The sequence below is a fragment of the Ictalurus furcatus genome, chromosome 7, assembly GCF_023375685.1.
Source record: "Ictalurus furcatus strain D&B chromosome 7, Billie_1.0, whole genome shotgun sequence".
In the NCBI taxonomy this organism is placed as follows: Eukaryota; Metazoa; Chordata; class Actinopteri; order Siluriformes; family Ictaluridae; genus Ictalurus; species Ictalurus furcatus.
In genome coordinates this window covers 16800564-16813523 of record NC_071261.1, presented here as the reverse complement: position 1 = coordinate 16813523, position 12960 = coordinate 16800564, and the positions used below count along the sequence as shown (strand labels likewise).

Sequence of the window (12960 nt, the reverse complement as noted above, 5' to 3'; positions counted from 1 at the left end):
GCATAATAATAAGCAGGTCTTCCCAAATTAAACCGAGATAAGTAACATACCCAGAGTTGCTCACATGTTTAAAAGAGTAGCAGAAACAAAGGATAAATTATTAATTGCAGTCGAAGCGCAGTATTTAAGATGATGGACTACTGATCAGAAGGTCATGAGTTCAAATTCCAGCTCTGCCAAGCTGCCACTGCTGGGTCCTTGAGCAAGGCCATTAACCCTCAACTGCACAGTGGTATAAAAGGAGATAAATGCAAGTCGCTCTGGATAAGGGCGTGTGCCAAATGCCATAAATGTAAAACGTTAATTATAATGTTATATGCCAATGGCTAAAGTTAACAAGTTCTGTTTTTCTGAGCAAACTAGGAACTTGCCTCTGGCGTCCTTTTGTGTAAAGGATAGATGGAACTGCAGTTTCTTCGATACTTCTGTGCATTTTGACAGCTCAGTAACCCAATAAGTAATAATCGCTCTCATTAATCACACTTTTTCCTCATTTTGTACTGTAGAGATACACACTTTAAAAAGTCTTTTTGGAAACAACTCATCTTCATGTTTTCCATATCAGATACACTGCTACACTTCAGGAACAGGGTGTGACATATATACTTTCATTAATACATCCTCTGTAAGTGCTGCATCACGGTCAGTACGGTTTATCGAAAATACCATAGGCAAGAATAACCAAAGATATTCACGGGGGAGTGGGAGCAGGACTGGTTGGGATAGGAATTCCTTTGAAAGCGCACACTTCCACGTTAAAGATCTAAAATTAAGCAGCCACTTGATTTATAAACCCTACTGGAGAAATACTGGGACATGAATAGGATTCAACAGCACATACACATGTCCATGTGCAAATGTTTGAATTGCACTGAATGTGCAATAGAAGGCAAAGTCCTGACAACACACACACACACACACACACACACGTATAAACACTACTGCCGTCATAGCAACTGGCACTATGACTAAATTACACACTCATGCACACATAAGCAGGCAGGTATCTCTGCAAGTTTGAGAATCCAGGAGAAGTGGTACTCACTTAAAGTCATTTAAGTGAGACATGAAGTAATTTATTCAAAAAATAAATAAATAAAAGCAAACATAAAATAATTTCAGCTCAAATAATGTGTGTTCACTTTGAATGCACGTTGCAAAGGCAGCTCTAACGCCAAGCTTGAGGCATGTTAAAGCAGCTGTAGTCAAACTGCTGAGTCAGAGAGCTGAATGTGGCTAGCAATCACCTTCTTTGGCCCATTAGACATACTCCGTTTTGACTCAAGGCGACATGAGTTTGTTCTTTGCACTTAACTAACCTGTAAGAAACCAGTGTGAAAATATGCATTTTAAAAAAAAATGTAATATAACCGTTATACCGATATCATTAATGCACGCACTGAAATGTGCGTTAAAGAAACATGCATTAATACTGCATAACCCTTACTAATTACGTGAAGTTGACATGAACTTTTATTCAATCAACAAGCAATTGCATAATTCAATGCCAGGTGAAGTTCTGGGAAACAGGCCTTCCTTATTTCAGAACTGGTTTTGCTCAGGTTTGCAGGTAGCAGCAGATCAGGTGACACAATGTGCTTTGTTTAGTGGTGCATCAAAGAGCAGTAGGTCTGTTCAAGAGCACCTGTCTGCTGCTGTATAGCCTTTCTGTACCCATACAAGGTAACAATAGAATCCAAGTCACACATTTTAAAGCATTAGCACAAGTTCGAAAGATGGGGTTATACTCAATTTTAACTCTGCATATGCAAGATGGCTGTCCTGTAGTCATTTACATCGTGTGAAGGCAAAGGCGCATGAGTGAGAACACACTTGATTTTGCAGGTCAATGTGGGAACCAGTCAACCAGAAATGTTTTGGCTCTGACCCACCCTCTGACCCAGAGGTATCATTTGTCCAGATGCTAAAAAGGTATACGAGTGGGAATGTGATAAATGCTGTCTGCCTACATGCACTGTATCTGTAGTTCAAATGAAAAAAAAAAAGCATACATGAATCTATAGATTCTATAGACTAAGAATGAAAAAGAAGAAAGGAAAAGAAAAAAAAAAAACCCACAATCCACATAAACCTGGATGTTCTGAATTCTACCTACACTGCATCGTATTTATCAGAGCGGACCAGGTACTTTCACAAATGTGTTTAGGGTCAACGATACACTATTGAAACAAATTACACGAACACATTTTATTTACAGAATATCCAAATCAAGACCATCAGTAAAAAAGCATTTGGTCCAAAGTTTAAACAAATATTTGGGTACACTAAGAGCTAATCTGATAGCTTGAACAATTCCATTTATATGTCAAAATCTGTCAAAAAAGCTGCAGTCACCACTTACACGTAGCCATTTTACGTTTTGCTGTGGGCAGGTGGGTAATTCAAGGTATTCAAGTCTCGGTTGTTCTTCCATTCTCCGTTTGTTTTGTTTTTCCCACCACAGAGCCTTCCTTTCTCACACAAGAGTACAAGCAGACTGCCAAGCTCTTTTGTCTCGGGAAAGCTGAGGTCACATTTCTTGGCAATAAAACTAGCCTCAGTTTGAAAAAGAATTGTAAAGCCCCAGGGTCTGATCTTCCTCCCATCTTTAAATTGTGAAACTAGCTTTCCCATATTAATCAAGGCTCTGTTATGGAAAATAAAAGATATACGTTAAATGTTCAGCAGAAATGTTCAATAAAAATGAAACTGGAAAAAAAAAAACTTCACACAAAGTATTCACTTCTTAAGCAAAGTGATGCAACAGCAGCTGAACAGCCATCAACCTGATAGTTCTCCCCAGTAACTGATCTCATATACGGCACAAAAGGCCGAAAGCTTTGTATCAGACAGACGCTCCACTATGTCGAGGCAGGGGGAGGGGTGGAGAAACGGCTGGTAACCCTGTGCCCTACACCGCTTGTCTCAATTCTCTCTGCCCAGCCTCTGTGAGGCCTCACGATACAGCCACATTCAGGATCGCCTTGCCTGAGGGGAATGGCAATGTCTGAATTTCTCTGTCTCTCTCTCTCTCGCACACACACACACACACACACACACTCACATAACAGTTGTGTACATTCATGCAGTAGTGTGCATTAGTGCTCTTTCAGAGAAAGAACCAATTTGACTGACATAGTAGATGACCAACTACCGAAATTTCTTGTCGGCAAACATGCGAGGTTCTTTTTGATTCACAACCGCTTCAAACTAAACTTTTAAAAGACAAGATTCTGCATTTCAATCCAATGCCTATATCTTGCACATATCTTCAGTCTGATTTCCCACTGGAAACCAGTGCACAGAAGGCTGTACACACTAAAGTGCCGTTCAGATTTCAACCTAGATTCTGAAGCTAATGGCCAGAAAAGTGAGCAAAAGATTTCGGGCACTCCATGGCATGAAGGAGGACTGTATGATGCTGAGAATTTAAATTTAAAAAAAATTAAATAAATAAAAAGTCCAATCATGAGGCATTCCAACTGATCTGGTAACACCAAGGTCGCTACTTAGCAATAGCCAGTGCAGGGGAATGAGTGAATGTTTCTTAACCACGATTTTTAATTCTTACATCAACTGAAATTATTTTCAGCTGTTTCAGAGAAAAAACACTTTAGGGTTCCACTTTCCCGATGTAAATTTGACAACAGCTCGGCTGTAGCTTATCTAAAATGTATGCTATATTTAAGCTTAGAAATGGAAACAGTAAGATTCAGACAGAATTTTCAGCACTTACCTTTTACAAATCAAAAATGCTATTTTTCCTAGTGATGCACCACAAGTTTTAAGTCCAAATATGACAAAGCCAAGGCAGTCAAAGAAAGGCTGCGTTCACGCCATGTCCCCGTAATTATGAGACGACAATCCGAACGTTCTACTCAGAGCTGTTCACGTCCTTGGACTCAGAATTAAATGAATCCGTGTGAGATGATGTTGACTACTGCAAAATTACATTAAACTGTATCGCATGTCTTTTGTTTATTTTCAAATTAATCTTGCATTATTAAGACATTACTAATAGTCAGTTATACAAATTATTACACAGAAATTTCACGAGATAACTATATCTTACTGCTGAAGCCGCAATTTGATTGTTTCCACATGATGTTGCTGTACAAGCTGGAGCTCTCCGAAAATTCCTAGTTAACAAGTTCTACGAGGATGTGAATGCTTTTTACAAGGTGGAATCTCGTAATTACGGTAATTATGATATGGCAGTTAAACACCCATTAAAATAAAAAAAAAAAAAAATACATCCATTTAAACAACAAAAGACCCAATTTACAAGTAGGGATGCACCGAAATGAAAATTCTTGGCTGAAGCCGAATATAATGAAAAACTTGGCCGAAGGTCGAATACCGAACACGTTTTTTCAATTTATTTTGCCATTTTTTTCACCATTGCATGAATTAGTCAAAATGTGCTTTTTACTATTTTGTCTTGCTTTTAAAAGAAAAAAAAAGCCAATTACAAAAACTACAATTTCAAAATATTTATTTAACACTGAACATTTTTTTTCATTCCAGCAGGCATAGGCTACCAACAAGGCACAATATTAAATAAATAAATGAGTAAAATAAAAATATTTTTATGTGGTCATCTTTGAGCCCCCCTTGAATAGCCTATGTTAGGCCTATAACTGACTGCTGAAAGAATGGAACACTCTGTAGTCTACAACAAAAAAGTGCATTAAAAAGTGCACTGACAAGAGTGCAAAAAATGGTTCTATTCGGTTCTATATGGCTGATTATATTGGGGATATATACCGCTCGCGTCCCTGTACACCTCGCGGAGTATTATAGTAGATATAGTATAGTTAGATACGTTGTTAATGTTATGTTCCTTGATAGATTTAGTTCATTTAAACTATAGATTAGTTCATTCAGTCCCCACTGGTTTTTCCGCTTCCAGTCCATATTACTAGTTCATGTTTCTTGTTTTGTGTTTTGACCCTGTTTTCTGTGACCGTGACTTTGATTCCTGCTTTGCCCCGTTTTTGCCCGTTTGCCAATCGCCCGACCCCTTGCCTGTCTTGACTAAGTTTTTTGATTTGTCTGCCTGCCCTTAAGTAAATACGTCTTTACCAAGGTCACCTCTGTGGCTTAATTCAGTGGCCTACTGCTTATCTAGTACATTTGTGATTGGTGGTATGTTGAAGTGATCGTTTAGTGTTCAGTGGTCGTTTAACTGTGAAAGAACACAGTCCACTTCAAGACATCAGCAGCAACAGTCACCATTGGAGATGTAGCACGTGCCCTAGCCATCACAATGCGGTGCCAGCAATGAAGATAGCGGGAAAGGAGGTGTAAAGACACACACAAAGCTACACTTCGCTGAAAATCTACATAGGAAGGTGAATCAAGGTAAAAAGTGATATAAAGGCTATAAATTCATGTGGAATCAAGCTCTACTAATTAATGTGATTATTTTTTTTTTGCAAAGGCTTGACATTTCACACAGATGAGAAACCACACTGAAATTTAAAAAAAAAAAAAAGAAAAAAAAGAAAAAAAAAAGGGGGACTACACCAAAATGTCAAGTCTTCAGTAGAGGCATCAACAAGCTTCATGTCACCTCACAAATGATTAGAAAACACTTTAGGGCTCCACTTTCTTGCCTGTAATTTGACAGCAGCTCATCTATAGCTTATCTAAAAGTGCAGCCAAGTTTGCTTTTGCAAGTATTTAATTACAGCCTTAGGAAACAGTAACAGGAACAAGGAGTCTAACAGGACAATCTTGCTCAGGCAGGAAAAGTGGGTTATGTAAGGAAGAACATAACGGGGCATGTTATTACAGGAAAATAATCAACGGTGGGGTGTTCTGATGTGGCCTGGCAAGAAGCAGAGCTGCCGGTACAAACGGGTTAATCCATGTGAAATCATTGGAGGCCCCCCGACTGACAATCTCAGTATTGTCAAATGTACTAGATAAGCCCCCTGACTGACATACATATTTACAGTAAAAATTTTGCACACTAATTATTATTATTAAATTGTTTCCAGAAAGTATCAAGCAAATCTGAGATGGAGAGTTGGGAACATCTTTATTATCTGATTTAAGGTGGATTTGCACAAACCCAAACATAATCATTTTCCAATAAAATTTGGCCGCATGTCCTGAAGCATTTTATTCGTCTTGTACCATAGACATTTATGTTTTAAATAATTACAAATTTAATGGTACTGAATGGATGCGGATGATCTGACCATTTATTTTTTAAACCCGTAATCTTCTTAGGCATTCAAGAAAAGTATGATCAAAGTCAGTTTAACGGTTTTTCTTTATTTTACCACCATTTTGCAGACAGTTTGTTAGCTAAATTACGTATCGTGATACGCACTGTGTATCGTAGAAATGTCCTCAAATACGATGACATGATATTTCTGTCATATTGCCAAGCCCTAGGCAGTGTCCATGTAACCACAGCAGTGGCGGAGTGGCCATCAGGAAGTTCAGAAATTGGTGTAACGTTACATATTTTTTCTGTATAATTCATAATTAATCAACATAATTGAGCATTCAATATTTTCGAGGTATAAAATGCGACGATATACACAGAATGACTACACTTGTCTCACTAAGATGAAGAGCTGGGATTTCTAGAATTTTGCTGAACACGTCAAAAATATACACTGAAAGCTTAAAAGATTATTATATATTTGCTTTTGTTCCAAGCCACCTATTAAACTCCAGAAATCACAAAAATATGGCACTAGTGGCCATCCTAACATGTCTAATAACTATGCTAAAGGAAATAAAAAAGTGACATCAAGAAATTCACCACCCAAGTTAAAGCCATTAAAGTTCTGAGTTCAGTGCCAGAGAAAATAAATAACACTCCGCGGGAGACACCTTGTAGTGTTTTGGCCCACAAAATCAACTAAAAGTGAGCATGGCTGCTGTCTGTAATGTTCCAGGGAAGAGTGACACGCTGGTCTGCTGATTGCTGATGTAGCGAGACAGACTTATGCAAGCCTTTCTGAAAACCACCTTCTGCGTACTAATATGTAGTTTCTACGCTGACTCTGGGGTTTAGGAGGGCGAAGCAATATTTCTGTTCCAGGTAACGGAAAACTTTCACAGCAGAGGAAATAGGTCAACGTCCGAACTTCCAAGGAAAGTGCTGTTAGGCTGGTTGTGAAACATCAGAATTGGTAATATAGTGGCGTCTTACTGCTCACATGAAAGACATTGCTGCACTTAGCATCACACATGCTCACTGTATTACTTACACGAATAGATCAGACTGTAAAATATTAGAATATAAGTAATACTATAGGAACTTATTGTGTGCACGTCACATCTTTTTTTGTTTTGTTTTTTTGAAAGAATCTCGCTGCATAGGACGTAGCCTTCCAATGATTTAGGGCAGAATTCAGCCAAAAGAAAGATTCTGGGAGTGTGTGTAGAAATCCGTGTGTGTACACAAAGTCAGGCATACAGATGGTTGATAGGAGCTGTCAGGACAACATGCTGTTATCAACATGCAGTAAAGTGGAAGGGGAGAAACCTTCCCAACAGCAAATATAACACGCGAGTGATGTGTATTGATGCTTTAATAAAACAATCACAACACTTTTTTTTGTGCACTGAAAGACAATACTACTGCAGCAATTTGCCACTATGAAAATAGGTACCTATCTACTGACACGAGGATGTAAGATACACATATGGACAAAATACTACATTGGTTATACTGCTACACACAAAAAAATTATGATATCATACACAATAGCGAAGCCTGTGGTATAGTTTATGGTTGACCTGCATTGTTTTGACTAAAATGATTTATCGTTGTTGGATCATGAGAGTTGTGATTCATTAAAAAAAAACACCCATGGAAACGTTCATCTGAAATGTCCAAGACTGATCGAACCCACAGCACATGATAAAAATGCTGGAAGGGCTTGTTAGAGGGCTCATTTGTAGCCATGTGTCATAGCAGTAAAACCAGAATTGAGATAATGATTAACATGTGACATACTCTGAGGCTTTAACAGCTCTACTGTTACATTTACTGCCATTAGGACAGATCCTCGTTTGAAAGAGGAACCCCGATTAGGCCATTACAGGACATAGGATGAAGAGGATCTAACAATACAAGTGGCGCACTTATCCATGTGCCATGCTACACGATTTATACAAACAAAAAAAAAGAAGAAGAAAAAAGTCAGCGGCCTGAGTGCATTTTCATACGAGACAGTCTGCATACCCATACACTATAGGATGATGAGTCAAATATTTACAATCCTGCTGCAACTGAACCGTGAGTGGCTCAGAGAGGTCATGACTGGATGTTACACACCCCACACCACCAAGATAACGTGTGAAAAGATTAATTTAACACCCAAACCCGGGACACCTTTTACAACCGTCAGGACGGGGTGAATCAGCCTCAAAACTATTCCGTTTAAACCTTATCAAGTGAAAGTGCTTTAAGGTTACAGACGGATTATTCTACGTGCGCGCTCCACCCAACTCGATCCAGTCGTTAGCCATTCAAATGTGGTGGCTCACTGGAAAGCTCCTAAAATGGCCACACCTGCATTACAAAATCACCTGACATGCAAGAGGACATTCAAATTAGGCCATGGAACCTTTCACCACTCAGAAACAGAGCTGTTCAAAATGAGATTCTGTCCATGCATTATTCTTTCACAAATATACACACTCTAATATAGTTTTAACAGACTTTGGCTATCATTTAACTGGCAGTTCCATCAACTATGTGTGCCTTTCGTTCCTGATGTTAGAAGGTACGTTTAGATTTCCAAGGCCATCTCACTGTAAGTAGAACTTGCTGCCGAGTCCCGAGGCTTAAACATGCCATTCATACCTTCTACAGTGACTAATCGGTTAGTTCTGTGTATTTTTTCCCAAATGCAGCCTTATATCTGAAGACTTGACAGATTTGTGCGTACATGTACAGTGGATATAAAAAGTCTACATACCCCTGTTAAAATGGCAAGTTTTTCTGATGGAGAAAATTTCAATTAAGATAAATCATAGCAGAACTTTTTCCACCCTCAATATAAAATTACAAATGTATAAAAATTAAGTGGAAAAACAATCAGAAACCTTTTAGGGAAAAATAGGAAATAACCTGGGGCATGAGTGTGCACTCCCCTAAACTGATACATTGTTGGAGCAGATTTTATTTTATTACACCACTCAGTCCATCTGAGTAAGAGTCTATCAGCGTCTATCAACATGATTTTATCTTAGTTTAAATCACAAAAACTTGCCATTTTACACACTGGGTGTGTAGACTTTTAATCTCCACTGTTTGTATAGGAGTAAGAAACAATGTCAAACTGAAGAAGGCAGGGAGAGGAAGAGAAACGCACTGCTTGTAGAATTTATGCTAAAACTGCCAATATTAAGCAACCCAATAAAGTTGGATATGGATACAGGCATCAGGCATCATGTTATTCTGCCCACATCACGAGCTGTACACACTGCTGAATGGGGTCACTTAGAAAGCCTACCTGAAGGCAAAACTGTCTAGCGCTCTCTATTAAAACTGTGCACAGCCTAATGTTCCCACCCACAGCTGACTCCAGAAACAGTAGGAACAAAATAGTACTAATGAATCATCTGCTTATAGAGAAGGATTTGTGGCCTACTGCTGTGCTTCTCAACCTTTGTTTTTTTTGTTTGTTTGGTTTTTTTTTTTAAAAGTGTAGACAAGGGGGAATTTCTGTTAATTTTGTCAGAGTAGCAGGAACCCCAACTCAACCCAATTAATACAATTATTGTGTTTGTTATTGAGTTCTTAGGGTTATTAGCCTTTTTGACTTGGCAGTTGACTTGCTTGAGCCAAAACTCAATAACCGGTAATAATAATAATAATAATAATGAGTTAAAACTAACCAACACTCAGTGGAAAGTTCAGAAATTTATGCACTATAGCTCCAAGAAATAGCCAAAATAGTATTGTATGCATTTTTTAAAAAATGTGTAATGTTTGCAAAGTTTAATCATGCTTATTCAATAAATTTATACTAAAAGGCACAGGGGTCGATGAAATTTTAAACGTTAAAAGGGACTGTCACTGCACAAAGTTTGAGAAACCCTGAACTAGTGGACTTGTCACATAATCTTGCATCATCAAAACAGCAGGACTTGCTACTAGGAGTACTGAAGGATTTATCCGGATCTGGGCTGGACTACCACAGCTTTTCATTTCAAATGCTAGCACACACGACAACCATTTGAGCTAGCTCCTTGGTCTAAACACTAGTTTTAAGTGCACTTGAACGAATGGAAATATTCACTAGAGAGCAGAAACACACACCAAAGCCAGCAGTGTCCTTTACAAGCCGTTCCTAAACAATGGTCAGCTAGCTGAAGGTGGAAAGGACACACCTACAGTAGGATAGTGTCATGTTTCTCTTTCACTGGAGAGGCCCAGCCTTCCTGCCCTATGCCCTTCTTTTACCTCTGTCTCCCACTCTCTATGGAGTGCCTTTCTTTTACGATTCCAACTTTTCATGGCACGGGCTTAGACAGTCTGACTTTAGCAAACCACAAGGTCTGTGTGTGATCTTCAAGCTCACAGACTAAACACTGATCTACTCTGCATGACATGAAACACAGTCACAAGGTCAAGTCAGATAAAGTATATATATATATATATATATATATATATATATATATATATATATATATATATATATATATAAATATATAAATCATATAGCTGTTGATCAACAGGTTGAACGTAGAAAGTCTTATAGTGAAAACTTGTAAACATTCCTTTATTTACATGTTTGATATTTGCAAACCCACTTACACACTCTAAAATCTAACCACGAAGTGAGGTGACCATGAGGCAATTTCTTGCACTGAGGGCAAGAGAATACATTGTCTAATGCATGTAGCTTGGAGAAATGTTTCACTACCTTCATTTAGACATCAGCAATAAAACCTACTACAGACTTAGTTAATCTCTGTAAAGGAAACTAACAGGTGTCTGGAATATGGACTAAATTCAAGCATGTTAAAAGTTATGTTTTATGTAAGGCTGTGTTGGTGCCAATCTGTCTCAAACTGCACATAATTCACTACAAAGTGCACTTTCAAAAGTTTTGCCAATTTATAACCATGTTGCTGAACACATATCAAAGAACATCCAGTGCATTCATGACACGCCCAGAATGCGATGCTTAAGGTAAGCAACCAAATGATGTCCCCTAGAAGAGGAGAATACTCACAATGCACTTTGCCCTTTGAAGAGAATAGGGAAACATTTCCATCACAAAGTGCTCATTGATACAAGGGACAGTGTGAGAGAGAGGACTGGTTATTTAGGCAATTTCCTTACGAAATAGGATTATAATTAAAATTTTTATGCAAATAAAAATTTCAACAGCGCATACTTTCCAACTAAAAATGTTTTATTTTTTTAATTAATGAGTGAAACCCCTTGAAACCACATGAGCTTCAAACGCAGTGTTAACAAATCTAGTAACTTTGTCACTAGACTTGTAGAGCCCTTTAGCAACTTTATTTATAAAAAAAAAAAATTAATTAATTAAAGAGAGCCTAGAAACATATCTAGCAACTTTTAGAGGACACGTTAGCGAATGTACTGCACTTGTTACACCTCTCCAGCTCACAGCTGCTAGGCATATGAGTTGTGAGAGCAGTTCTGGACGACTCACCATCAGTGTGTAAAGCCTGACTGACTGAATTCAAGTCCTCCTGGGAACTTCGTATTTACAAGTTGGGAAGTCGTATTTATGATGTCAGATGCGTTCAAGTCACTTTGGTCAGTGAAAGATGACAGTGCATCTTCTCTTAATTACCTACAAGAGAGATATATATATATATATACACACACACACACACACACACACACACAGCACAGTTGTTTAACTGAAGAACAAAGAATGCGCATCAGGTGTGTTTTGCTTTTTTTATGTTTTTAATCAATTTATGAACCCACTAAACTTTATAGTTACATATAACATAGTAATTGTACAATGGTATTGTATTTTATGCAGGCAGTTAGCTTTCAACAAATTTACTGTCCATTGATTCTACCATGTTTACTTACTGACATGCCCCCAATTTGGTAACTCAGGACTCGAAGAAAATCCAGAGTTTCCCACTTGTAATTACGACTTTGTGCTGTGTGTTCAAACCGTAAAAACGATCCTTCGGTCATGACTTGAACGCACCATGAGTCGAACTCGTGTCGCCAGTGACCAATCAGGGACCATTGTTGTTCCCATCAACCAATCACTGATCACCATTGTTTGTGACGCCCATGTACTTCTTGTGTGTTCAATTTAAACTAAGGTATACCTTCCAAAACCCTCTCTCCCCTCAAGTCTAACTACATTTAATCAGTGTTTCTTTTTTGTCTCTGCTCTTAACAGAAATTATAGTATTTTGTAAATCTGTAAATAAATGGTTCGACTCTCGTTAAACGTGCGAATAGTTGGTTTGTGGCGCCATGATGAAAGACTAATTCATTCTTACAAGTAGTAACAAAGTGAGTTATAATACATTTCTTTCTACACTGATAAAACGCTTTCTATTCTATACTACGTGTCTTCATTCAAAAATAAATAAAAACCTTCATGCAACGCGTGTTAATATGCAAAACCAAGACGACTGAATAAACATACAAATTAGATGTGACGTCACCTGGCAACGTCTAGCGCCTTCTTGCGCATGCGCGGTCTACTGAAGAGAGTTGGCAACCCTGTTCAAAAGGTGATTCACCTTTGAAGCAGGATGGAAAGTTATAGATATGCACATACATAAAAAAAATACATAAATAAATCAGTTATTAGTCATCTACCAGGCTGCGTTATCAGCTACCGCCCTGAACTTCCTGGCTTTACCGAACAGGCGGATGTGTTTCTCAAGAGCTAAATGACTCCAGTGTATACCTGAGACACACCCTGAACCACCTGCAGCTTTTGTGCTGAAATGCGAGGATTA

The 12960-nt window shown here is 38.3% G+C and overlaps 1 protein-coding gene across 2 annotated transcripts in view; it reads right to left on the bottom strand.

Annotated features, from left to right (window-relative positions):
• Nucleotides 1–12960, bottom strand: part of dennd4c (DENN/MADD domain containing 4C) — a 53193-nt gene that overhangs the window by 39435 nt on the left and 798 nt on the right. The window lies entirely within an intron of this gene.